Source organism: Bos taurus, chromosome 7 (assembly GCF_002263795.3).
Source record: "Bos taurus isolate L1 Dominette 01449 registration number 42190680 breed Hereford chromosome 7, ARS-UCD2.0, whole genome shotgun sequence".
In the NCBI taxonomy this organism is placed as follows: Eukaryota; Metazoa; Chordata; class Mammalia; order Artiodactyla; family Bovidae; genus Bos; species Bos taurus.
Genome location: NC_037334.1, coordinates 35244923 through 35270465, shown reverse-complemented (window position 1 = coordinate 35270465; position 25543 = coordinate 35244923). Strand labels below are relative to the sequence as shown.

At 40.5% G+C, this 25543-nt stretch overlaps 1 long non-coding RNA gene across 6 annotated transcripts in view; it reads right to left on the bottom strand.

Moving 5' to 3' along the window:
- The window catches only part of LOC112447397 (uncharacterized), a 909470-nt gene that overhangs the window by 814102 nt on the left and 69825 nt on the right, over positions 1-25543 (bottom strand). For 3 of the 6 annotated variants that reach the window (XR_009495228.1, XR_009495230.1, XR_009495229.1), the window contains exons 3-5: positions 19180-19222; positions 5207-5374; positions 2187-2272 (exon numbers count right to left, since the gene is read on the bottom strand). This is a non-coding gene — a long non-coding RNA (uncharacterized lncRNA). The remainder of the gene's footprint in view (positions 1-2186; positions 2273-5206; positions 5375-19179; positions 19223-25543) is intronic. The other 3 variants (XR_009495231.1, XR_009495233.1, XR_009495232.1) reach the window with 1 other exon arrangement.

Sequence of the window (25543 nt, the reverse complement as noted above, 5' to 3'; positions counted from 1 at the left end):
AGAGGTACTGCACAAACAGGCAAGAAGATACTTCCTCTGTATTAATTAGGGCTATTTTGTAATGCACTTAAAGTTTATTCTACTAATGTTCCCTACAAATAACATCAAAAATAGATATTTTACTTTTATAATGAGAGTTCATCATGAAATTGCACCATGAATTCTTGGGAAGAAAAAAAAAAACATGTTAAAATGTGCTTCAAAATAGAAGGATAAAAATCACAACAGCTGATTCATTTGCAAGGAAACATTCAATGTGAATGATTGTCCCCAGAAATTTAAAAAAAGAAATTCATTTTCAAGTTCTTTCTCCAGTCAGAAAATTTATGAGAAAAAAAAGAACTATTTATAAGAGAACTTCATACAAAATTTGTGAACACTTGGGATGCTGAGAGATTAGAATTAGGGTGAACCATATGAAAGCCCAAGTATTTGACCATATTTGACCCACACAAATGGAAACTTCATATGACTTGCCTAATAATTACCTTCTGAAACACAAAACCAGAAAAAAAAATAATTTAAAAACAGAATTTCATATTTCAAATGTCCCTGATAATGATATTAACCTAAAAGATTTTCTTCCTGAATAATTGAGGCAGGACAAATGATTAAGAAAAAAAGATTCACATAAAGTCTTGTGCCAGAACTATCCAGATCTTCAAGATAAGCTACTTGAGGGAAGAAGCTTGCATATTTAAGATATAAATTTAAAAGATAAGCTTTGTGTAATCACATTTTAGGGAACTCAACATGTTCCTTAGGGATAAGATGTCAGAATTCCTCCAAATCATAATGTATGATTCTCCCCCAAAATGTGGGTCTGGCCTCTTGGGCTAAACTAAGAGAGGAAAAAGAATTAAGTTCATTAGATGTCATCTTAATAAAAGAAAAAGCTTCTTAGGAGGAAAAAAAAAATGATTCTGGGAAGAAAAAAAAAATAGAAAATGCAAACCAAACCATCCTAACCCTTCTTTCCCAGAACCTTATAGAGTCAATCTTTTCTCACTCATTTTTAAGAGCAAAGATCAGAAGGAACGGACAGCATTGGGAAAGGATATTATACAATTAATCTCCTTTAAATTCTCCTGCTTCATTATCTTTTCAAAAATTCCAGCAAAATTTGGAGGAGTCCATCAAGCACTGGGGCTCCATCTATCTTCCCCAGCTTTGTAGTATTGGGCAGCATAAGAGAAGTGGACTTCCCTGATCTCCGAGCATGAGGGTTTATGGACTTTCAAGCTGATATCTATCAGATGACTGATTTGTTTGTCAGTCTTGTGATAAGTAAATATTCAAAGGTTCAAGATGTTCTGCTCTTAAAACACTGAAACAATTAGTGCAAATGCTGTAAAACCTTAAGAAACGAGTTATTCTGAATCTATTTGGAATTAGCAAATGTTCCTTAGAGCTGGGAGATACACTTCCTCCTACATTAGTATTTGATGGGACCCTTTTAAAAATGCATTCTGTACTTCCCTGCCTTCCTAAATTATTAAATCATGCTGTAGATGGTGAAGGTTTTACAAAGCACTGTGGATGGTAGATGAGCTTGAACTGGGATCAGATCACACTAGCTGTGTAATTATGGGAACATTACTTAGCAGCTCAGAGTCACAGTTTCTATCTCTAGGCATCCATCTCTTTGCTGAGAAGCAAAAAATGTGGTAGTGTATCCAAAGTGAAAATCAGCTCCAACAACGTAAATTCTCAGTAAATGTTAGTTACTTTCATTCCTTATTTCCCCTAACCCAAACAGTAACATGTCTACCCTTTCCCCATCACAACTTGAAGCACAACTTAGAGATCAACTGTTGTTAAAGTGCTAGAGATACAAGGGGCTTTTTCCATCCACTCCCACTTTCTCCTCCTGCCCAGATTATCCTCTATTACTTTTGGCTTTTTAATTCATTGCTTTAGCATCTCTAGTTGGGATGTTAATTATCTGGCACCAACCTACTACTTTCTCAAACACATTTATGCCAGATAAACGATGTGGGTGGAAAAACAAAATTAAAAAAAAAATCCTGTCTCAAATTGGCTGAAGCAACTGGGACCTATATTCTCTCACATGACAGTAAGTTGAGAAGTAAAGGAGACTTCAGAACTGTCTGGTTTACCAAGACCCATTTTCTCTCCCTTTTCTGCCATATCTATGATCTGCTTCTCCCCAAAGACTATCTTACCTCAGTCACAAGAAGGCTGTTAGAAGCAGTGGGATTGCAGGCTTCTCTGGCACACCCAAAAGGAGAGAGGTGGGGGACACTCTTTCCTAGGCATGAAATGAAAGAACAATATTTCAGTACCACTAAGGTAGAGTTTTTCAAGTAGTCATGTATGGATGTGAGAGTTGGACAATAAAGAAAGCTGAGCACCGAAGAATTGATGCTTTTGAACTGTGGTGTTGGAGAAGACTCTTGAGAATCCCTTAGACTTGCAAGGAGATGCAACCAGTCTATCCTAAAGGAAAACAGTCCTGAAAATTCATTGGAAGGACTGATGCTAAAGCTGAAACTCCAATACTTTGGCCACCTGATGTGAAGAACTAACTCATTGGAAAAGACCCTGATGCTGGGAAGGATTGAGGGCAGGAGGAGAAAGGGACAACAGAGGATGAGGAGTTTGGATGGAATCACCGACTCAATGAACCTGAGTTTGAGTAAACTCTGGGAGTTGGTGATGGACAGGGAGGCCTGGCGTGCTGCAGTCCATGGGATTGCAAAGAGTCGGACACGACTGAGCAACTGAACTGAACTGAACTGAAGCTAGGTCACACTAATACCCTTTATTAGTGAAAGTCATCTGGGGAAATGCACAGACAGCTTAAGTTAGATTATTGAAAAGACGTCACAACTAAAATAGAATTACCATGATTGAATAAAAGTACTTAATATCTATTCTTGAAGTGTGACATGGAGTAAGGCTGGTCTCAATTTTCTCCTGTGTCACAAGAGCTAGCTTGGAAAGGGCAGATACCTAATACATGTTAATATCTGTGGTTTTACTGGACTGTGGTTATGTTAGACCAGCACCAAGAACCCACTGTGCTCCTGTTATACCAATCACTCATCATGCTGACCAGTTAACCTGACTCAGCCTCAAAACCTTCTCCACACCATGTATTAGGAAAGAATAATCCTGTTAAGACATTAAACAGGTAATGTCTTCTTATGATAAATGTGTTTTTACATGTAAGTCAGTTTGCCAATTGGGAAAGGAGTATGTTAAGAATGTATATTGTCACTATTTAACTTACATGCAGAATACATCATGTGAAATACTGGGCTGGATGGAGCACAAGCTGGAATCAAGATTGCTGGGAGAAATATCAATAACCTCAGATATGCAGAAAACAGAACCCTTATGGCAGAAAGTGAAGGGGAACTAAAGAGCCTCTTGATGAAAGTGAAAGAGGAGAGTGAAAAAGCTGACTTAAAACTCTGGTCCCAACACTTCAAGGCAAACAGATGTGGAAACAATGGAAACAGTGACAGACTTTATTTTCTTGGGCTCCAAAATCACTGCAGACAGTGACTGCTGCTGCTGCTAAGTCGCTTCAGTCGTGTCCAACTCTGTTTGACCCCATAGACGGCAGCCCACCAGGCTCCCCGTCCCTGGGATTCTCCAGGCAAGAAAGCATATTAAAAAGCAGAGACATTACTTTGCTGACAAAGGTTCATCTAGTCAAAGCTGTGATTTTTCCAGTAGTCATATATGGATGTGAGAGTTGGACTATAAAGAAAGCTGAGCGCTGAAGAATTGATGCTTTTGAACTGTGGTGCTAGAGAAGACTCTTGAGAGTCCCTTGGACTGAAAGGAGATCCAATCAGTCCATCCTAAAGGAAATCAGCCCTGAATATTCATTGGAAAGACTGATGCGGAAGCTGCAACTCCAATACTTTGGCCACCTGATGAGAAGAACTGACTCATCAGAAAAGACCTTGATGCTGGGAAAGATTGAAGGCAGGAGGAGAAGGGGATGACAGAGGATAAGATGGTTGGATAGCATCACTGACTCGATGGACATGAGCTTGAGCAAACTCTGAGAGTTGGTGATGGACAGGGAGGCCTAGCATGCTGCAGTCCATGGGTTGCAAAGAGGAACATGACTGAATGACTGAACTGAACAGTTTGCACAACTCCTGATACCCACTGACTCAAGGACATGAGTCCTCCATAGAAACAGCTGAACCCAGCCTAGAACTTAGAAATCATTACTCAGCTTTGTATTTCCACTTAGACTATTGTTGATAAAATAGCCAGCCTTTGTTGAGAAAGGAAAGTACATCCCCAAAGTTTCACTCCATGCATCAAAAGCAAGGAAGTCTGAGCACAAAGTTTCACTGAAAGTCACAGTGCAGGGAGCAGGGAGCAGAAAAAATGGGCAATACCTTCACAGGTGAGTAAAATGTCTTTCTAGGATTGGGGAGAGAAGAGAAAGAGAAAACAGGTAAAGATCAAAGTGCTTGTTTGGCTTCCCATATCTACTCCCACATCCTAGGTTGAAAAATTCAGAATGGTAATGTCAAAAACGATCAGAAAATTCTTGCCCAAGCAGAGGGCCCCTATCTTACTTTCCAAAGAAAAGTTTATTAAAAATATTGTGCCTTAAGAAAGGCTCACAACAAAACAGAATGGCAACAACAAAGTAGAAATTGCAGGATGACATAGTTAAGCAGAGAGAGGCATATCCCCACACACTCCAAGGAGGATGAAGAGGATAGATGAAGATCCTGGCTGTGAGCTCACCAGCAGACTGGCAGTAGGGAGGGTGGGAAGGAAGAGAAGCCACTCAGTGAAGGACACAGTGACCCTGTAGCAGAAGACCACAGGGCAGACTGCACAAGCCAGCAATAAAATGAGAGCCACAGGCCAGCCTCAGTGACAACAGCAGCATTCCGTTTCTCAAGCCCCACCACTACCCTCCAGAACGGTCTAATCCAGTCCACCGGAGTGGGGAGCAATGGGCAATGGAGGTGGCAGACCTGATGGCTAGCAGCAGAGGTGACCAGTGAAGATTTCAATACATCACAAAAGCCACGCTGTTAAGCAGAAACGGCAAGGGACTGTCCTCTGTATGTTTACCTTGCCCCTGTGCTCTAGAGATCACTACATGGTGGGACACGCCTACAACTCCAGCCCATCCACTCTTTCCCAGGGTCACCAAGTTTTACCACACTGGTCTCCTTTGTTTTTCTTGACTTACTGCGAAATGAAATGTTCTTCCCTTGCCTCTTTGTGTGGCTGGCTTCTTCCATTATCCAGATCTCAGTTTGCTATCGTTATTGTTGCTGCTTGTTTTGTTTTTGTACAGATGTATTTCAAACCAAGCCACCATGCTTTCTGCTGAAATCTTAAAGGAATTCCCATAAACCTTTAGGGAGAAGAAATAAAAAACATCCAATATCATCACTACTATTTCATATTTTCTAAAACTACAAGCTATAAGATATAATACACAAATATTGGCAAAATTTAGGCATAATTATGATACGCACTTGATATAATCACATACTTGGAATATCCAAGAAAATTGAAAAACTACTAGAAGTGATAAGAAAATTAAGTAGTTGGCAACAGAACAAAAGCATTCATACATACAAGTAGTAATCACATTGAAAATACAGTGGGAGTTTTTAGATAAGGTTACAGATTGAATACACACCACTAATTTTGCTTTGCCCTGAACCTCATCAAAACCATAGTACAGGGAATTTTTTAAGGGCATAAGCTCACAGGGATAGGGAACAACAGGGAGAAAACAGCAGTAGAAATATGAAAGCTGTACCACAGGGAGAAAACAGATAACCCACTCAAGAAGGCCAAATCTCAAAACACTGGGGAAACACTGAGAATTTACCCAATTCATACAATAGATTCCTCAAAAGGTAAATGAAAGTACAGGACAGTCTACTTTTGGTCATATCTCTGCTGGATTTCCATATCTGGTTTTTTAATAACAGTTATACTGATATACAATTTACACACCATAATATTCATCAGGCCAAATCATACAATTCATGTTTCTTTAGCATATTCAGAGTTGTACAACCATCACCATAATCTAATTTCAGAACATTTTTGTAACTGCAGGTCTCAGTTCAAATGGGCCCTCCTTACAGACATTCTTCCCAATGCCCTTTAATAGATCGACACCCCACTTCCTGCTTCTTTTCTGCGGCACTAATAACGATCAGTAGATATTTTACAGAGGTGTTGGCTTACTTCTTTACTTTCTCACTAGGGTAATCTCCGTAAAGAAAGGAGTTTGTCTCTCTTGACATTTTTGTAGTCCAGCTGGTAGCACAGCCCAGGGCCCAGCACATAGTAAGTGGTCACTAAAAACAGTTGCTGAATGGATGAACTGGGAAGATACAATTACGATTGGCCAGAAGGTTTGTTTAGATTCTCCTACAACATCTTAATGAAAAAATTTGAATGAACTTTTGGCCAACCTAACATATGAGCTGAGCTCTGTATCTGATGCAGAACTAGCCATGAAAAGCAACAGCGTGTGGCACTGAGGGGGAACACAAGCAGGAGAGTTGAAAGATAAGTCACTGCAATGGGACTGGGAAGACTTCTTAGGTTCTTGGACAATTAGAGAGAGTGAGTGGTATGAGACAGTCCCACTGACAAGAGTGGATGATTTTACACATTTAATTGAAAAAATAAAACAACATGACAGGCAGTTTGCGCTGTACACACTACTATGTATAAGACAGATACCCAACAAGGACCTACGGTATAACACAGGGAATTCTGCTCAATATTCTATAGAGGAGAAGGGGATGACAGAGGATGAGATGGTTGTATAGCAACGCCAATTCGACGGACATGAGTTTGAGTAAGCTCCAGGAGTTGGTGATGGACAGGGAAGCCTGGTGTGCTACAGCCCATGGGGTCACAAAGAGTCAGAGATGACTGAGTGACTGGAATGAACTGAACTGAACTGAACCAGAAAGAGAATCTGAAAACTAGGATACATTTGTATGCATAACTGAATCACTTGACTGTACACCTGAAATTAACACAACATTGTTAATCAACTATGCTCCAATGTAAAATAAAAAAAAAAAATTTATTAAAAAAAGTAAAGTCATCTTGAAGATAAAAAAGAACAAAAAAATACGATCTATATGCAACTCATGTTGACAAATCACTCATATGGCTTATACTATTAATACATTAAAATATACAAAGTAAATATCCTTTTGATGCGTCTACCATCTGATATTGTTAATGAGATGCTGCGTACAGATAGTGCAAAGGTCTGGAATTAGAACTCGTTGTCCCATTCTTCACTACTAGCTATGTGACTTTGAGCAAGTTACTTAACTGCTTTGTGCTTTGACTTGTAAATTTATAATAGACATATTAATAGTTCTTACATGATAAGAGCTGTTGTATTAAGTAGAAATGATCCAAAATGTACTTATCACATACTGGGTGCCTTATAAAATTTATGCAATAGCCATAGAAGCAGCAGCAGTGGTTGTTATAGTGGAGGTACTAGTGGTGGTATAAACAGTAGTAGGTAGCAGTGAAATCAGAGAAGGCGATGGCAGCCCACTCCAGTACTCTTGCCTGGAAAATCCCATGGACGGAGGATCTTGGAAGGCTGCAGTCCATGGGGTCGCTGAGGGTCGGACACAACTGAGCGACTTCCCTTTCACTTTCACTTTCATGCATTGGAGAATGAAATGGCAACCCACTCCAGTGTTCTTGCCTGGAGAATCCCAGGGACAGGGGAGCCTGGTGGGCTGCCGTCTGTGGGGTCGCACAGAGTTGGACACGACTGAAGTGACTTAGCAGCAGCAGCAGCAGCAGCAGCAGCAGTGAAATGATAGAAGTGCAGCCCATCATGCTGTTTTATGTGGCCAGAGAGTCAGCTTTAGTTCAGTGTCAAGTGGTGTCAAATACAAAGTACTAAATTAATATTGAACTGACTTCTGCTCACAATGTTTCCTATCATAGTGCAAGATGATTTGACACAATTGATTTTTCTTCAAGAACTGAGTGAATCAGCAGATTTGTAGTCCCTGTGGTTGGCAAACTGACTCCAAGTAAATCATTCTCAACTTTGGCCCAGAGAGAGTTTCAGGACAGCTGTGTTCCTGAGTCCATAAATGTGTGTGCCAGAGATGGCATGCATGAAACTGTGATTCTGTGTGTTGCAAGAACGCAAGAACATCATACTTTTAGAAGCTAAGTGGGAAATGAATGGACAATCCTAAAAAAAATTAGCCTTGGTATTCAGAGATTAAGGAACTCATTTCTTTAGAAGAGACAGCCACTGGTTTCCTTTATAGACAATATTGTCAATGCTTTTTCTTCAAAGACAAATAAGAGAAGCCCTCATTTTAGTTTCTTAGTTAATTTCACAATTGATCTGTCCAGTGGAGTCCACATATATTATCCTTCACATACATTATCTAAGGAAACTGGAAAGCAGATCTACCTTAACAAGTGGATTTATCTTAAAATCTGCATCAATATCAGCTGCTAATCAGGGCAAGCCTCCAAAAAAGGTCCAAAAAAGCAGTGAACAAGACCAGTTATTTAATTATCCAAAGGGAATAGAGAGAAAGTTCTCTAAAAGAAGAGACTTTCAGCATAAACAAGGGAAGTGAGCTGCCTTCAAATTAAAAGTGAACGTGTTATTTTTTAAAATGCCTAGAGGGTTATTTTCTGTCTGCAAAATCTAGTGACTATTCTGCAGAATGATAAGTAGAATAAAGTGAAACACCCGAGAGAAGCATAGGCGAGCATCATACAGGCTCTGCTCTAAAGAGACAGGTATTCAGTGGTAAAGTAATGATAAATAACACTTAAAATAATTTGCCTGATTCTTCCATTTCTCAGTTCAGTTCAGTTCAGTCGCTCAGTCGTGTCCAACTCTTTGCGATGCCATGAATCGCAGCACTCCAGGCCTCCCTGTCCATCACCAGCTCCCGGAGTTCACTCAGACTCACGTCCATCAAGTCAGTGATGCCATCCAGCCATCTCATCCTCTGTCGTCCCCTTCTCCTCCTGCCCCCAATCCCTCCCAACATCAGAGTCTTTTCCAATAAGTCAACTCTTCGCATGAGGTGGTCAAAGTACTGGAGTTTCAGCTTTAGCATCATTCCTTCCAAAGAAATCCCAGGGCTGATCTCCTTCAGAATGAACTGGTTGGATCTCCTTGCAGTCCAAGGGACTCTCAAGAGTCTTCTCCAACACCACAGTTCAAAAGCATCAATTCTTCAGCACTCAGCCTTCTTCACAGGCCAACTCTCACATCCATACATGACCACAGGAAAAACCATAGCCTTGCTAGACGGACCTCTGTTGGCAAAGTGATGTCTCTGCTTTTGAATATGCTATCTAGTTTGGACATAACTTTCCTTCCAAGGAGTAAGCGTCTTTTAATTTCATGGCTGCAGTCACCATCTGCAGTGATTTTGGAGCCCCAAAAAATAAAGTCTGACACTGTTTCCACTGTTTCCCCATCTATTTCCCATGAAGTGATGGGACCGGATGCCATGATCTTTGTTTTCTGAATGTTGAACTTTAAGCCAACTTTTTCACTCTCCACTTTCAATGTCGAATTATTTATGGGAACTCAGTTCCTTTAATCTAAATGCATTCACTCATACATGAAAGTATGCATTCACATCTTTGTGGCAATATGATAAGAGTGAAAATTGACCTGACAATTCTAGGAGATAAGAACTCTTAAAAGAGTTAATAGGCTGTGCCAGAGGCACCTGGAGGCAAATGTAAAAGACAGAAAGCAAAGGCAAAATGTCTTTAGGAAGCAATGCAGCAAGAAGGACCTGGAGACTGGATTTGGGACGTGAAGCTGAGGAATGTGCCAAGAGTATGCAGGCACACTTGCACGCTTCAGCTCCACTTTCACTTATAAGAGGGAGTAGAGAACTTCTCTGGGTTTGTGGTAGGGTTTAACATTTAGGATAAGATGGTATGGCACTGGGAAAGGAAGAGTGTTCAAGAGCAAGGTTCTACAACCTGAGAGCCAGGGTTTTCAGGGTTTCAGGGTTTTCAGTCTCTACCACTTAGTAACTGTGACATTGTGTCAGTTTCAATTTGCTAATCCCTTAAATGGAATAATGATTAAACCTACATTATAGAGCTGAAATAATTACTAAATAATTCATGTGGAGCACTAAGTCCATGGCTCATATAAGTTTGAGTATGAATTGTTGGTAATATTATTATTATTCAAGCCATGTTTATTGAGCACCTCTTACGTACAGTCATCATTCTCTATTCTAGGTACTGCGGATATAGAAGTGAAAAAGAAATATAGAAAAATAAATACATTCAAGAAGTGTTAGGTGCTATGAAAGAAAAACAAAGGTTAGGCTCATGGAGTGAGCCAGGGATAGTGGTAAGAGACACAGACGAGATTGGAAAGGAGAACAGGTGCTAAATCATGATAAGAACTTTGGACAATATTTTATTCATTGGAATACTGATAATGAGGGGGAAATATGATCCAATTAATGACCTAAAAACCATTTTGGCTACTAGAGAAATAGATTGTAGGGAGTAAAGAGTGGAAACAGGAAATCTGATTGGTAAGTATTGAAATTACTCAGAAGAGAGATTGTAGTAGGCTGGAATGGGGTCAGCTAAGAGTGGATACGGTCAGAGTGATAGGATTCAGGATACCTTTTTTGTTCCAGGTTATCTTTTGCTAGTAGACCTGGAAATTTTTGTCAGTAGATTGAATGTGAAGTGTAACAGAATGGGAATAAGCAAGGATGACTCCAAACAAAAGAGTGTGTTATGTGGCCATATAACGAGATGAGACTGACTGAGGAAGGAAAAGGATTGGTAGTAGAAATCAAGAGTTGAGTTTGAGACATAATAATTTGTGTCATAATAATTTGTGATACTTCAGTTCAGTTCAGTCGCTCAGTCATGTCCGACTCTTTGCGACCCCATGAATCGCAGCACTCCAGGCCTCCCTGTCCATCACCAACTCCCGGAGCTCACCCAAACTCATGTCCATCGAGTCGGTGATGCCATCCAGCCATCTCATCTTCTGTCGTCCCCTTCTCCTCCTGCCCCCAATCCCTCCAAGCACCAGAGACTTTTCCAATAAGTCAACTCTTCACATGAGGTGGCTAAAGTATTCGAGTTTCCGCTTTAGCATCATTCCTTCCAAAGAAATCCCAGGGCTGATCTCCTTCAGAATGAACTGGTTGGATCTCCTTGCAGTCCAAGGGACTCTCAAGAGTCTTCTCCAACACCATAGTTCAAAAGCATCAATTCTTCGGCGCTCAGCTTTCTTCACAATCCAACTCTCACATCCATACATGACCACAGGAAAAACCATAGCCTTGACTAGACGGACCTTTGCTGGCAAAGTAACGTCTCTGCTTTTGAATATGCTATCTAGGTTGGTCATAACTTTCCTTCCAAGGAGTAAGCGTCTTTTAATTCCATGGCTGCAGTCACCATCTGCAGTGATTTTGGAGCCCCAAAAAATAAAGTCTGACACTGTTTCCACTGTTTCCCCATCTATTTCCCATGAAGTATTGGGACCGGATGCCATGATCTTCGTTTTCTGAATGTAGAGCTTTAAGCCAACTTTTTCGCTCTCCTCTTTCACTTTCATCAAGAGGCTTTTTAGTTCCTCTTCACTTTCTGCCATAAGGGTGGTGTCATCTGTATATCTGAGGTTATTGATATTTCTCCCGGCAGCCTTGATTCCAGCTTGTGTTTCTTCCAGTCCAGCATTTCTCATGATGTACTCTGCACAGAAGTTAAATAAGCAGGGTGACAATATACAGCCTTGACGTACTCCTTTTCCTATTTGGAACCAGTCTGTTGTTCCATGTCCAGTTCTAACTGATGCTTCCTGACCTGCATATAGGTTTCTCAGGAGCAGGTCAGGTGGTCTGGTATTCCCATCTCTTGCAGAATTCTCCACAGTTTATTGTGGACTGCACAGTCAAAGGCTTTGGCATAGTCAATAAAGCAGAAATAGATGTTTTTCTAGAACTCTCTTGCTTTTTCCATGATCCAGCAGATGTTGGCAATTTGATCTCTGGTTCCTCTGCCTTTTCTAAAACCAGCTTGAACATGTGGAAGTTCATGATTCACATATTGCTGAAGGCTGGCTTGGATAATTTTGAGCATTTCTTTACTATGTGAGATTAGTGCAATTATGCGGTAGTTTGAGCATTCTTTGGCATTGCCTATCTTTGGGATTGGAATGAAAACTGACCTTTTCCAGTCCTGGGGCCACTGCTGAGTTTTCCAAATTTGCTGGCATATTGAGTGCAGCACTTTCACAGCATCATCTTTCAGGATTTGAAATATCTCAACTGGAATTCCATCACCTCCACTAGCTTTGTTCATAGTGATGCTTTCTAAGGCCCACTTGACTTCACATTCCAGGATGTCTGGCTCTAGGTCAGTGATCACACCATCATGATTATCTTGGTCATGAAGATCTTTTTTGTACAGTTCTGTGTATTCTTGCCATCTCTTCTTAATATCTTCTGCTTCTGTTAGGTCCATACCATTTCTGTCCTTTATTGATACTTAGCAGAGATCTAAACAGAATAAAAATAGGTAGCCAAAAATATGAGTTCAGGGTAGAGGTAAGGACCAGAGATATAAATTAAGGAGTCATGAGCATTGAATGCCATACAAAGCCATGGAGTGACTGACATCACCTTTGGAGTATAGTTGGAGAGAATGGAAGGCTGAGGATCACACCCTGGGGCATTTCAACATTTAGATGTCAGGAAGAGAGAAGCAGTGAGAGGAGAGGCCAGTGAGGTGGCCAGTGCTTCCAAGCATGTGGTCTAACTGTGAATCGTAGTTCTCAGAATGTGTGGTTCCCTGAAGTGGAAGGGGGTGTTTCCAAAAGAAGGAAGTAAACAACTGTATCAAAACTGCCAAGAGGGTAAGATAAAGACTGAGAATGGCCGATGGGTTTGACAAGGTAGAGGTGGGTAAGGACTTTACAAGAGCTGCTTAAATTGAGTCTTGGTGATGAGGCCAGTTGGAGCAGACAGTGGAGACCAGCTGAGTCTAGCTCCTTCATGAAGTTTTGTTCTCAACAGAAGCAGGAAAGTCACCAAAAACTTTCAGAGGAATATGAAGACAGGTGAAAACTTTTCAAATAATGGAGCTATGATGGTATATTATATGCTTATGGAAATGATCTTATAAATGGAGAGCATGTGCAAGAGAGAGATTGTAATGAAAACCTTGCAATCCAAGCCAAATAGGAAAGTGAGGCAGTGGGGTGAGTGGATGGGAGGTCCTGTAAGGAGAATTATTGATGTGGGAATTTTATATAAAGAGGGCTCCTGAACTAAGAAATGGAAATCAGAGAGCAGAATGGCTATAATTATGACTATTTCTAACAGTAATGTATCAGTGTTTTTCTGTTGCCTCTGCAGCATCCATTTACCCCTTCTAATAACCAAAGAAGTCTTGATAAATGAATTCATCCTGTTATGGATTAAATTATGGACACACACACAGAGTCCTAACCTCTGGTACCTGAGAGTGTAACTTTTTTATTAGGAAACAGAGCCTTTGTGGATAGAATCAAGTAAGATGAGATCATTCAGGTAAGCTCAAAGGTCAGGAAGATCCCTTGGAGAAGGAAATGGCAACCCACTCCAGTATTCTTGCCTTGAAAATCCCATGGACAGAAGGAGCCAGGTGGGCTACAGTCCATGGAGTCACAGAGTCAGATTAGCAACTAAACAACTTAGCAACTAAACAACAACAAATCTAATATAACAGGTATCTTTAATAAAAGAGGGAAATTTGGACATAAACACATGAAGAAGAATTCCATGTAGCAACAGAGACAGAGATAAGAGTTGTGCAGCTGCAAACCAAGGTATGCCAAGGACTGTTGGCAGAAACCAGATGTCAAGAGAAAGGCATGCTACAAATTCTCCCCTAGAGCCTTCAAGAAATCGTTGTCCTACCAACACCTTGATTTTGAACTTCTTGCCTACAAAACTGTAAGAGAATAAATTTATATTAAGTCACACACTTTGTGGCACTTTGTTACAACAGCTCAAGCAAACTGATGGAATCTACCCCTAACTCAAGGAGATCAGCTAAGTCTATCTCCCTGGCCATGTGACTGCTTCAGGGATAAACATGTGACTCAACAAGAGCCCCAAAGGGCTTCAGGAGATACTTGCTAGGCTTCAGGAAAAGAAAAGCTCCTTCTTTTCCTGAGCTGCTGCCAAAACTCCCTTCCTGTCAGATGTGGAGAAGAATGTTTTAACCTAGAAACTGCTGGCCAACATCTTAAAACTCTAAGGGAGAACTGCTCACACTGGTGTCCGTATCAAGGAAACAAAGCAGAGATATTGAGAAAAAGGAACTCTCACCAAACCAAACTTGGGTCCGTTCACCCTCTCACAGTAAAGCCAATCTACTGACACCAGGTTGTGAGGAAGGAAAAACAGCATTACTGCAGGGCACAAGCAAGGAGTCTAGGTAGCTTGTTTTTAAAAGGCCCAAACTCTCTGCTGGCTTTCAGGGAAAGGTTTTTGAAGACAGGGTGTTGCAGGGTGTGTGATCAGCTCATGGACATTCTTCTGATTGATTGGTGGTAAGGTTATTGGGAGTCAACATCATCAACTTTCTGGTAATACTGGTCTGGGGTCTATGTGGTTGTGGGCAATATACAATTAACTTCTTCTACTTGGCAAGGGTTTCAATATCTGCAACACAGCTCAAAGGACATAGCTAAGAATATTACCTTTAGACCTCCAGGGGTAACTCAAGATCCTTGACTTTGTTTAATGGCTAACTATCATTATTTTGACTTGCTTAGCTGTTTTGCTCTGCTTCTGCATTTTCTCACTTCTCTGATTACATTTATTCTTTGGAACTTGAAGACGGTTTAGGAGGCTAGCGTTTTCCTACAAGCAAGAGGGAAGCAGAGGACATGGGGGAGTCTGTCCTAGGAAAGCTTCACAGGGTCTTGTTTGGTTACAAAAATTTTTCTGCCCAGAATCAAAACAAACTTTACCTAGAAGTTTCATTTACATGAACCAATGCCTCCTTTGTATTATTTAAGTTAGTGAGTTGATTTTTAGGGAAGAAACCATTTATTTATTTATTTATTTTGGTTTTCATTTTTTTTATTTCTTTAACTGTATTATTTCTATAACATTTATAGAATATAGAAGGAAAAATTCCAATGGAGTTTTATAGAGAGTTTCAGAGAAATTCTAAGAAAATTAACAGTCTATTTTGTTAAAGAGATGGTTTTATAATTAAAATGTATGACCATATAGTGAAGTGAAGTCACTCAGTCATGTCCAACTCTTTGCGACCCCATGGACTGTAGCCCACCAGGCTCCTCCATCCATGGGATTCTCCGGGCAAGAATACTGAAGTGGGTTGCCATTTCCTTCTCCAGGAGATCTTCCTGACCCAGGGATCAAACTGAGGTCTCCTGCATTGCAGGCAGACACTTTAACCTCTGAGCCACCAGGGAAGCCCCATATGACTGTATAGCACCTTGCATTAAGGAAGTTCAAAGCATTTGCCAGTGTATTTAACAACTGAATATTAGCAAATAAAATGGCAAACATAGTAATGAAGCTTTGGATTTCATATAGATAATTAATTTGTCTTTTCCATCTATCAAGAGTAGAAACTTACAAAGCAACTCCTAACAGGGGATAGAGGTGGTGAATGGAGTGATCGAACCATTTATTCATTTTGTGTTCATTTATTCAATCAGCAAAAATGTTTTGAGTGCCTGCTATGCTTTGAGCATCGTGTTAGGTTTCATGATCATGATCAGAGAATACTCAATGTTTGGGGAAGCAACCATTTAGATCTTGACTTGGTCTCACTGGTCTTTTAAACACTCCATCAGACAACCTAAACCATATTGAACAAGATGGACTTAATATACCCCTCAGTTCAGTTCAGTTCAGTCTCGTTGCTCAGTCGTGTCCAACTCTTTGCAACCCCATGAATCACAGCACGCCAGGCCTCCCTGTCCATCACCAACTCTCGGAGTTCACTCAAACTCATGTCCATCGAGTCAGTGATGACATCCAGCCATCTCATCCTCTGTCATTCCCTTCTGCTCTTGCCCCCAATCCCTCCCAGCATCAGGGTCTTTTCCAATGAGTCAACTCTTCGCATGAGGTGGCCAAAGTATTGGAGTTTCAGCTTCAGCATCAATCCTTCCAATGAACACCCAGGACTGATCTCCTTTAGGATGGACTGGTTGGATCTCCTTGCAGTCCAAGGGACTCGCAAGAGTCTTCTCCAACACCACAGTTCAAAAGAATCAATTCTTCAGCGCTCAGCTTTCTTCACAGTCCAACTCTCACATCCATACATGACCACTGGAAAAACCATAGCCTTGACTAGACGGACCTTTGTTGGCAAAGTAATATCTCTGCTTTTCAATATGCTATCTAGGTTGGTCATAACTTTCCTTCCAAGAAGTAAGCGTCTTTTAATTTCATGGCTGCTATCACCATCTGCAGTGATTTTGGAGCCCAAAAATATAAAGTCTGACACTCCTCTCAGCTGCTGCCCTGACCTCGGACGTGGGAACATACTCCTCAGGTTTACTAAAAGGATAGGTTAAAAGGGCTTCTGTGGTGGCTCAGAGGATAAAGAATCTGCCTGCAATTCGGGAGACCCAGGTTTGATCCCTAAGTTGGGAAGATCCCATGGAGAAGGGAATGGCTACCCACTCCAGTATTCTTTCCTGGAAAATTCCATGGACTGAGGAGCCTGGCAGGCTATAGTCCATGGGATTGCAAAGAGTCGGACATAACTGATCAACTAACTCATTTTTACTAAACGTTAGACAGGCTTCCTCCTGACTTTAGGTCCCTGAACTCTCTTTACTTAGAACATTTACTTTAGAAAACTTTCTATCATAAATTATTTCTCTGTCCCTTTGAATAAATCTTTCTAAAAGCTTCTTGCCCTTATTACAACCCAAGAATGTCTTTCTCAAGGGCCTGAAAGCTATCCCTTTGAAACATAATCATCAAGGAGACAGTATGCCTATCTCCCAGTCTTTGTGGAAGTACAGGAACTTAACTTCAATAAGCACCAATCAGCAAACACATGTGGCCTTAGCACATTGACCCGCCTCTGCCCTGATGTCTCCCAGGAATTACCACCGGTTCATCTCAGCACTTAAAATATTCCTGCCTTTCTTTCCAGGAGACCTGAGTTCAATCTGTCTACCCTATTATGTACATGCGTGCTTAGTCACTTCAGTCGTGTCTGACTCTCTGTGACCCCATGGACCATGGCCTGCCAGGCTCCTCTGTCCATGGGACTCTCCAGGCAAGAATACTGGAGTGAGTTGCCATTTCCTTCTCCATCCTATTGCAATGGTCTTAAATAGTCTCTCTGGCCTGTCTAGCGACATCCAGCACATTTTTTCTTTGATATCTCAGGATTTCCTCCACTTTACATCCTGCTTTAGTCACTACACAAAATAATCAAAACATTCAAAATAAAATGCTTTGCTAGTGTACTCTAAGTCTGACATTTTCTTGACTAGCTTTGTTTTCATGAGACGAGCAGCTTCACTCCTTCACCCACAGAAGGGGCCCAGCGTTCCCAGAAGGAGGATGCCAACAGCACTTTCCCACTGCACTTTGTTTGGATCTATTCCAGTTCATTTTATGCACTAAATTTCCTTTTTCTGGCTTTCTTCATGCCTTTTTCTCTTTACCCCAAAGCTTCCTCTCTCTCCCACAGCTAGGTTTTTCTTCCAAGTCAGACCACCTGAAGGCCTTTTCCTTGTTTATGGGAGGATAATCAGCTACATCCTCTCACACTGAGTGGGCAGGCTACTTCAAACAGGAAATGTCTTTGAAATGGCTGGCAGAGGCAGCCCGATTTAATTGTTCGGAAAGCACACCAGGGGCCAAACACTGTCGCCTATTTCATTCTGAAATATTTCTCTTGAGTGGACACAAGGCTGTAGGTAAAATTCTCAACTGAAAAATCTTCTTTTCTTTTTGTTTTGGTTTTATAGTACTAACATTTAAACAGCAAATGGTAAAAATTAGAAATTAGTCTTTCAATTAAAATTTTGCTCTGGTAACACTAGTAAGTCCTACCATTTAGTAAGAATGTTGCAAAGAGATAATATAATTAGCCTTTTTATTTTCTTGCTTACCCAGGTCACATATTCCCCCACCTGACTAATTATCTGAGTGTTCTGTTCCTATCTGCATGTGTGCAGGCTCAGTCACTCAGTAGTGTCCAACTCTTTGCAACCCCATGGACTGTAACCCACCAGGCTCCTCTGTCCATGGGATTCTCCAGGCAAGAAAACTGGAATGGGTTGTCACTTACTCCTCCAGGGGATCTTCCTGACCTAGGGATCAACCTGGGTCTCCTGCATTGACAGGTAGATTCTTTACCACTGAGCCACCAGGAAAGTCCCTGTTTTGTCTAGACTCCCCTTATTCCAGGCTCAGAATTTTTGAATTTCCTTGAAAGAATCATCAGAAGAAAAAGAATATAGGGCAGATCCTCCTCCTCAGATCTTAAGAGCCTCATGCTGGGTTGTGGGTAGAATCTGATGCTTTCTCAGTCTCTCCTTGGAGGAGAACTGCAGCAGACAGCTCAGCATCCGGTGCCTCTCATCTCATTGTCCCAATGCTGGGAGAGCTCAACCCCACTACTAACATTAATGAGGGAGCCATTATTGAGTCTTATGAATGACAGTGACACAATCAAGTTGTTGGTAGCAGATTTGGCTGTATCGTGGAGACTGCCAAGAGGGAGCCAGGAATAGATAAGGAAAATTAACTACTGGAGTGAGTTCTATCCAGATATGGGATAAAGATTGTCATTTAAGGACACCCAGGTTTCATGTTGGTACATCAGGGTAAAAAGTAATAGTTGACATTCATTGATATTTTCTACTTGTCTAACACCATTCTCAGCCTTCTACATGTAGCCTTATTAACAAATTTTGAGGTATGTACAACTGATATTCATATTATACAAATTAAGAAATGGGAACATAGAAGATAAATAGTTTGCTATAAATCACAGAGCCAGTAAGTGTTGGAACCAGGATTTGGTTTGCCCATACTGTTTCAGAGTCAATGCTTCTAATTTCTATGACATTCACTGAAGGCAGTGTTTAAAACATAAGATGTTTACCTGAGTTCAGAGTAGGCTGAGCTTCAGGTGCTTTGGAGACAGCCTAGGAAAAAAGTTGCAAAAATCATTAACATAAAGAGTACTCAAACTCAGGGGTAAGGATCAGATAAAAAGTAGAGATTTGAGTCATTAGCATGTAGACAGCAATTGAAAACAAAGGGTAAATATAATTGATTGCCCAAGGAGAGGGCAGAAACAGAGGAGCAAAACTCCAATATTGAGTCCTGAGGAACACCAGTATTTAAGGGGAAGTTAGATGAGGAGGGACAGAGGAGCCTGGTGGGCTGCCGTTTATGGGGTCACACAGAGTCAGACACAACTGAAGTGACTTGGCAGCAGCAGTAGACAAGGAGGAGTTTAAAAAGGAGGTAAAAGAAGTTTTCCAAGAAGTAGGAAGAAAATCAGGATAGTGTGATGTCAGGAAAAACAAGAGAAAATAGTGGTCATTGATGGCAAATACTGTTGGAAGAAAGGCAGGAATTTCAAAGTGTCTAGTGTTTTCACATGAGAGAACTAATCTTGTATAACAGTTGGTAAGGATGAAGCCAACACAGAAGATAGAAGAAGATAAAGGAGAGAGGAGATGAGCAATGGACCAGGCCCATTGCAATCTATTGTAAATCCTGTGTAAAGGCTGGTAAGCGTTTTCCTAGACTTGCCAGAATATTGTGAATATTATTTTTTTGATATAACCCAAAGTGGACAAGTGGTGGTTTCTCAAAGACTGGTTACAGTGAAGAATCTGAAATCATATTAGTGCCCTTTTCAAATCCTGTTACATTAAAATCCATTGATTTATCTTGCATCTAGTTCTATTAGATTATGTAAGAACAGGAATAAATTTAACTAAGTGGTTATACTTGGACCAACACTGTCCAATTCGATTATGAAATAGGAGACACTGGCAAAGAGATACAAACAAGATATCCGTCAATCATAGAGCACAAATAAGAGACTTAGAACAAAGTAAATGGTTTGGAATGAGGGTGACAGGTAGAGGAAGAGAGAGGACCTCATTGTAAGAAGTGGGGGACTTCCCTGGTGGTCCAGTCATTGAGAATATACCTTTGAATACAGGGGACGCATGTTCGATCACTGGTTGGGAACTAAGATCCCACATGCCACAGGGTGATTAAGCCCATGTGCTGCAACTAGAGAAACTCACGTGCCGCAACTAAAGAGCCCCCACACAGCAACCGCTGAGGCCATGCACCACAATGAAGACCCAGTGTAGCCAAAACTTAAAAAAAAAAAAAAAAAACCCAAGCTGGGAAATAAGCTTAGGGCCGTGTATTGGTTGAATTGTGTGCCTCCAAAAGATATGTTAAAGTCCTAAACCTGGTATCTGTGAATGTGACCTTATTTGGAAACAGATTCTTTGCAGGGAGAATCAAGTTAAGTACAATGGACCCCTAAACCACTGTAACCGGTGTCCATATAAAAAAGGGGAAGATGCCACATGAACAGAAAGACACACAGGGAGAATACCAAGTGACAACAGTCAGAAATAGAAAGACACACAGGGAGAATACCACATGACAACAGTTAGAAAGGAGAGTGGTGAAGCTGCAATCCAAGGGATGCCAAGGCTGAACGCTACCACCAGAAGCCAGGAGAGGCAAGGAAGGATTCTACCCTGAGTCCCAGAGGATCATGGCCCTGTTAAGTCCTCAATTTCTCATCTCCAGCCTCCAGAACTGGGAGTGTTAAGCCCCCAGATTGGGCTTCTTTGTTATGGCGACTCTGGGAAGCTAATACAGAAGGAGTAGTACAATGTGGCCTGTTTCTAATTACTTATTCCTCCTTTCCACAAGAGGAATCCTACATCAACATCAGCATGCATTGTCATGTGACTTTAAGCACCTTTTATGGCAATAAATATACCTCCTTGCTTCACTGGAGTTGAGCCTGACCTCTGCTTTGGCCAGCAGAAGTAAAACTTGCCACATTGGAGCAGAAGATTTAAGAACCACCAGGCATTTCTGTTGGCCCTATTGCTCCTTGCCTTGTGCCAATAGTATGGTAGAGCCCAGGAACGGATTGTGCCTTTAGCCTGAGGCTCTTTCTTTTCCCTCTATATCAGAGATACAGGCAATCCACATGGCATATCAACATGGTTGAAACCTATAGAGAATTGGAGTCATTTGTCACTGCAATGGAATTTTAAAGTATCTAGAGCCTCAAAAATATCAGATAATTTAATTCATCTTCTCAGACCTAGTGTTTTTAACATCAGATTGTCATAATAATCATTAAATGATTCCATAAGAGCTAGTTAAATATTGGCATATAATGTCTTTTCATGGTGTTCTAACACTGTACTGCTTACTGCAAGTAAATTACCTCAGTTTCTTCACTGTGAAACATTTCTCCAATACAAACCTAGCTTAGTTTTATTAAACTTATCAGTTACCTACAGATAGATGTTATATTCTGATTCTATTTTTTACACAGATGGAGTCCTGACATTGTTATCTCCTTCAGCAGTGAGTGGGGCATGTTTCACACAGAGGTCAAATCTAAAAGTATGAAACCAGGGGACAGCTATGTTGCAGCCAAATTTCCTCACTTCTTAGAACCTAGTTTCTCAGCTTTTTAACAGGGAACGTATTACTATTTAATATTTGAGGAGAGGTACTCAGCATTTTTAATGTATATTTCAAGTTTAATCCTAATAAGCTAAGACAGTAAGTAGTTTGGAAATTGCCATAGAATGAATATTGTGTCCTCCCAATATACATAAGTTGAAACCTCTTCCACAGTGTGATGTTATTTGGAAGTAGGGTCTTCAGGAGGTGATTAGGGCAAAGCCCTGGTGAATGGGATTGTTGTTTTGTCCCTAAGTCATGTCTAACTCTTTGGTGACCCCATGGACTGTAGGCCGCCAGGCTCCTCTTGTCCATGGGATTGCCCAAACAAGAATACTGGAGTGGGTTGCCATTTCCTTCTCCAGGGGATCTTCCTGACCCAGGGATCAAACTTGCATTGGCAGGCAGATTCTTTACCACTGAGCCACCAGGGAAGCCATGAATGGGATTCAGTTCAGTTCAGTCGCTCAGTCATGTCCGACTCTTTGCAACCCCATGAATTGCAGCACGCCAGGCCTCCCTGTCCATCACTAACTCCCAGAGTTTACTCAAACTCATGTCCATCGAGTTGGTGATGCCATCCAGCCATCTCATTCTCTGTCGTCCCCTTCTCCTCCTGCCCCCAATCCCTCCCAGCATCAGAGTCTTTTCCAATGAGTCAGCGCTTCGCATGAGGTGGCCAAAGTACTGGAGTTTCAGCTTTAGCATCATTCCTTCCAAAGAAATCCCAGGGCTGATCTCCTTCAGAATGGACTGGTTGGATCTCCTTGCAGTCCAAGGGACTCTCAAGAGTCTTCTCCAATACCACAGTTCAAAAGCATCAATTCTTCGGCGCTCAGCTTTCTTCACAGTCCAACTCTCACATCCATACATGACCACTGGAAAAACCATAGCCTTGACTAGACGGACCTTTGTTGGCAAAGTAATATCTCTGCTTTTTAATATGCTATCTAGATTGGTCATAACTTTCCTTCCAAGGAATAAGCGTCTTTTAATTTAGTGCCTTACAAAAGAGACTCTTTGTCCGTCAGTGAGCTCCCTCTGCTTACCCTTTCTGCCATGTAAGATTACAGCAAAAGCATAGCCATCTATGAGCCAGGAAGCAATGTCTCATTGGACACCAAATCTACTGGCATCTTGATCTTGGACTTCCAGCCTACAGAACTGTGTGAAATGAACTTTTGTTATTAAAGCCACTCAGTCTTTGGTATTTCTGTCTTGGAAGACCAAATGGACTGAGATATAAACAAACTTTATCTGTTCATGTGAAGAAGGATCATAGGATGCTATATATGACTTCAACATTCAACAAATATTTATTGATAATGTACCATGTAACAGGCATTCTTTTAAGTGCTGGAGACATAGCTATTAACAAAGCAAACATTATTTATAAAGCTCACATTACTAAATGATTTTATTTAATGTCTATTTTGTCCTGAGGTCTTGAATACAGATTCCAGTTGTTAATTTGTTCTGCTAGTCTTTAAAAAGTACATATACACTATCTCTTCTAATGTAATTATAAGGCTCCCATATTGCCTGATTTTTCAACAGTATAATAACCATAACTGGTATCAATACCCATTTAGAATTACATTAGCAGCAATGATTTTACAGTCCCTAAATGGATATAATCAACAAAGGAAAAATATTTACTAAACATTAGTTAGTCTGGAGACATAGAGGATACCTTACTATTCATATAATGACAGACTTTACTTACAGACAATTTGAAAGAAATGCCACTCTCTTTATTCAAACGGTACAATAGTGCTATTAAAACAAGACATTTGTCTTCGAATGTGCCTTCTTTATCACTACTAACGCACAGGCTCATTAGTTCCAACACTGTGAATAGGTTTTCACTAACCCATTCCATTTAGTTAGTACACCAGATAATATATAAGAGCACACTTCGTACTGCAGCTAATAGTAGATAATGGTTCTTAAAAAGAGAGAGTAATTGCTTACACTTTGATGGCTACACAGAAGAAAAAATACATATACATACACACACATTATATAAACATATAATACATATTTTAATATATATGCATTTAAAGTCATTGAAAAATGTCAAAACACAGCTCTCTTACAAGAAGCAAAGGCCATAATCATCCTCTAGAAATGAAGGACAGTCACAGATTAGGATAAATCATTGCCACACACAAAGAGCAAACATGTCCAAAGAAGTTTTATCCTTTTTCTGCCTCAATCACAATAAATATCCCCTGGCATTAGCTGGCCTGGGGATCATTTCATACTTCTTAATGAAGTGTTCAACTCCAAATATTTAAGCAATATGCTATGACATTTCCTTGTAATGTAGGCTGATATTCTGTCAATTTACTTTAAATATGAAATTGAATCAATATTGAAATCATATTCCTAACAGAAAAGGAAGGTATGTTTCTTGCTGTGGTAGTGTTCATTTTACACATTAAAGGATTTAAGCTAACTCCTCTGCTAAATTCACTAACTCCTTAAATCTAGTCTCAATCTGCATCTATAGGCAGTTACAGAAATCACCAGGATATATTGGCAACAGAGAATTCTCACATTCAATGAACCTCAACTAAGTAGCAGCTGTATGCCAGGATACCAAGTCTTGGCATTAAGACTCCACCCAGGCCTCAAGCTGCTGATGACTTTAGCAGGAAAAAAAAAAAAAAAAAAACAGATAAGGGGGCTTGTGAAGAACTAGGAAATAGTTTGGCTGTCAAAGAATTAGGCTTTGAAATCAACAGAGGGCCACATATTTGAACAATTTCCTGTAGTACCACATGAATATTGAAGCAACAGGTAAGTTATCAGATCAGAAATATGTAAAATCCTCTGAAAATGGTCCAAAGGCTCCTAGGCTTTAAATATATGATTGATTTAAGATACAGTGAGAGAATCAAAATCTTACATGAATGTCTGGAATTAGACCGCTAACATTAAATTAATGGTTCTAACAAATCAATGTCTGAAGCATTTCAGGAAGAGACTGATTTTGAGTGTACCACCTACCGTCCCAGAACAGGTTCATATAGGCCTCATTGAATTTGGATTAGGTATAAACATATGTGGCTCAACTAGTGGCTCTACTAGTAAAGAATCTGCCTGCTATGCAGGAGACCTGGGTTTGATTCCTGGTTTGGGAAGAGCCACTGGAGAAGAGAATGGCTACCCATTCCAGTATTCTGGCCTGGAGAATTTCATGGATTGTATAGTCTATGGGGTCGCAAAGAGTTGGACAAAACTGAGTGACTTACATTTCACTTCCATTCATTAACACAGGTAAAGCTACAACACCTAGGATGGAAGAAGGACAAAGGATGCTTGTGCTCACAGAATAAGAGAGAAAGACAGAAAATTCAGAGGCAAATGCTTTCTGTCTTGTACTTTGAGGAACCATGAGATTTCAGAGTTTGGGGCTCTATCTCTCAGTCAAAAATGTTATGTGGTTGTTTATTTTGGAAAAGAACTCATAGAAATAGATTATTACTGACAAGGACTGATCTTTATTTTCACCAAAAGGTATAATCGAGAACTTTCACATTCAAGAAATCTCTACTAAGTAGTAACCTATTGAATCAGAAGTAGAACCAATTTCTATTTGGCTGGTTTTGGTAAGAGTCACATGTGGAAATCCAAAACTATTTAGACAAATTCATACCTTGCAAACCTGGCCAGTTGTTTAGCTAACTTGCCTATGGTTTAGCTCTGCCTATAGGGAGAAGAAACAAATTGGCCAGGCAGTTGCAATAATCTGATCTGCATGATAACCA